Source organism: Martes martes (genome assembly GCF_963455335.1).
Source record: "Martes martes genome assembly, chromosome: X".
Lineage (NCBI taxonomy): Eukaryota > Metazoa > Chordata > Mammalia > Carnivora > Mustelidae > Martes > Martes martes.
Genome location: NC_137897.1, coordinates 70,392,616 through 70,396,204, shown reverse-complemented (window position 1 = coordinate 70,396,204; position 3,589 = coordinate 70,392,616).

Below are 3,589 nucleotides of genomic sequence, written 5' to 3'. Positions count from 1 at the left end.
GGTGAATGAAAGAAGAGAGATCACAGCCAACACTACTGAAACACAATTATAGCAACATATTCTGAGCAACTATATGCCAACAAATTAGACCATGTGAAAGAAATGGATGTGTTCCTAGAGACAGATAAACTATTAAAACTGAACCAGTAAGAAATAGAAAACCTGAACAGACCCATACCCAGCAAGGGAATTGAAGCTGAAATAAAAAATCCCCAAACTAATAGGAATCCAGGGCTTGATGGCTTCCCAGGGGAATTCTACAAACATTTAAAGAAGAATTAATACCTATTCTCCTGAAACTGTTCCAAAAAATAAAAATGGAAGGAAAACTTCCAAACTCATTTTATGAAGCCAACATTACCTTGATCCCCAAACCAGACAAAGACCTCATCAAAAAGAAGAATTACAGACCAATATCCCTGATGAACATGGATGTAAACTCTAGCCAAAATACTAGCCAATAGGAACCAACAGTACATTAAAAGGATTATTCATCGTGACCAAGTGGGATTTATTCCTGTTTTGCAAGGTTGGTTCAACATCCACAAATCAATCAATGTGATATACTACATAAATAAAAGAAAGCACGAGAACCATATGATCTCCTCAATAGATGCAGAAAAAGCATTTGACAAAGTACAGCATCCTTTCTTAATTAAAACTCTTCACAGTATAAGGGTGGAGGGTACACACCTAAATATCATAAAAGTGATATATGAAAAACCCACAGTGAATATCACTATCAATGGGCAAAAATTGAAAGCATTTCCCCTAAGTTCAGGAACATAGCAGGGGTGTCCAATATCACCATTGTTGTTCAACATAATAGTAAAAGTTTTAGCCCTAGTAATCAGACAACAAAAAGAAATAAAAGTCAACCAAATTGGCAAAGAAGTCAAACTCTCTCTCTCTTCAGATGATATGACACTTTATGTGGAAAACCCAAAAGACTCCACCCCAAAATTGATTGAACTCATAAGGGAATTCAGCAAAGTGGAAGAATATAAAATCAATGCATAGAAATCAGTTGCATTTCTATACACCAACAATGAGACAGAAGAAAGAGAAATTAAGGAGTCAAAACCCACAAGATACATCCCAGGAATAAATCTAACCAAAAAATCAAAATATCTATACTCAGAAAATTATAGAAGACTTATGAAAGAACTTGAAGAAGGTACAAAGAAACAGAAAAGCATTCCATGCTCAGGGATTGGAAGAAGAAATATTGAGTAAATGTCTATGCTACCTAGAGCAATCTACATATTCAACACAATCTCTATCAAAATAACATCAACTTTTTTTCACAGAACTGGAACAAATAATACCAAAATTTGTATGGACCAGAAAAGACCACAAATCACTAGGGGATGGTTGAAAAAGAAAACAAAAGCTGGTGGCCTCACAATTCTGGGCTTCAAGCTCTTACAAAGCTGTAATCATTAAGACAGCATAGTACTCGCACAAAACAGACACATAAATCAATGGAACCAAACAGAGAACCCAGAAATGGACCCTCAACTCTATGGTCAACTAATCAACAAAGCTGTAAAGAATACTCAATGGAAAAAAGGCAGTCTCTTTAAAAAATGGTGTTGGGGAAAATGGACAGCCACATGCAGAAGAATGAAAGTGTACCATTTCCTTAAACCATACACAAAAACAGACTCAAAATTGATGAGTGAGACAGGAATTCATCAAAATCCTAGAGGAGTACACAGGCAGCAACCTTTTCAACCTTGGCTGCAACGACTTCTTGCTAGACATATTTCCCAAGTCAAGGGAAACAAAGACAAAAGTGAATGATTGGGACTTCATCAAGATAAATTTTTTTTTCACGGAAAAGGAAACAGCAAAAGCAAAAGATAACCAACAGAATGAGAGAAGATATTTGCAAATGACATATCAGATAAAGAGCTAGTATTCAAAATCTATAAAATTCAACACCCAAGGAACAAATAATACAATCAAGAAATGGGCAGAAGACATGAACAGACATTTCTGAAAAGAAGATATCCAAATGGCCAACAGACACATGAAAAAGTGCTCAACACTACTTGGCATCAGGGAAATACAAATGAAAACCACAATGAGATACCACTCACACCAGTCAGAATGGCTAAAATTAAAAAGTCAGGAAATGACAGATGTTGGGGAGGATGCAGAGAAAGGAGTACCCTTCCACAGTGTTTTGGGAATAAAAAGTGTTGCAGCCACTCTGGAAAGCAGTATAGAAGTTCCTCAAAAAGTTTAAAATAGACCTACCCTATGACCCAGCCATTTCACTACCCCAGAGATACAATGTAGTGATGCAAAGGAGCATCTGAATCCCAATGTTTATAGCAGCAATGTCCACAATAGCTAAACTATGGAAATATGGAAAGAGCCCAGATGTCCACTGACAGATGAATGGAAAGGGAAGATGTGGTATATATATAGATACCAGAGGGTATTATGCTAAACAAAATAAATTAGTCAGAGAAGACAATTATCATATGATCTCACTGATACTTGGATTTCAAGAAACAAGGCAGAGGATCATAGATGAAGAAAGGAAAAAAAAAAAAAAAGAACCAGGACGAATTCAGAAAGGGAGACAAACATAAGAGACTTTTAATCTTAGGAAACAAACTGAGGGTTGCTGGAGGGGAGGGGGGTGAGGAGATGAGGTCACTGGGTGATGGACACTGGTGAGGCTATGTGTTGTGATGAACACTGGGTGGTGTTTAAGACTGATAAATCACAGACCTGTAGCCCTGAAACAAACATTATATGTTAATTTAAAAATAATAATAATAAAATTAAAAAAAAAGAATAAGATCAAGAATTGACTGATCTTTAAAAAAGCCAGGAGATAGCACCAGAAGATAAAGCTCTCCAGATAGAAATGATGAAAGGCACACAAAGATAAAAGGGAAGGCAGCATATGCAAAAATGTTTGACTAATAAGGAATTCAGTTTTACTTAAATGTTATGTATTGATTGTATATTGACAAGAAGAAAATTTAGAGACTTTTCACTGTGATATGTGATCCATAAAGTACTTCCTTTTATATTTCAGTTTCACATTGTTTACAGTTTAGGAATAGTAATTCCTAATTCACTCTTAAAGAAATGGTGTTACAAAAAATAAAATGCTTAACTTAATTATTTTAAGAAAATTACATTTGATTATCTTTTCCAGTTTTGAGATAAAATTAACATAAAATTGTGTTTCTTTTTTACATTTTTATTTAAATTCCAATTAACATACAATGTAATATTAGTTTCATTTGTAGAATTTAGTGATTCATCACTTATATACAACACCTGGTGCCCATGACTGAAAGTGCCATCCACAAGTCACCCATTTAACCTGTCTCCCCACCCAACTCCCCTTTAACGACCCTCAGTTTGTTCTGTATAGTTAAATTTCTGTTTATTGGCTTGCCTTTTTTTTCTTATATGTTCATCATTTTTGTTTCTTAAATTCCACATATGAGTGAAATTATATGGTATTTATTTCTGACTGATTTATTTCACTCAGTATAATAATCTCTAGGTACATACATGTAGTTGCAAATGACACTATTTCATTCATTTTTATGGC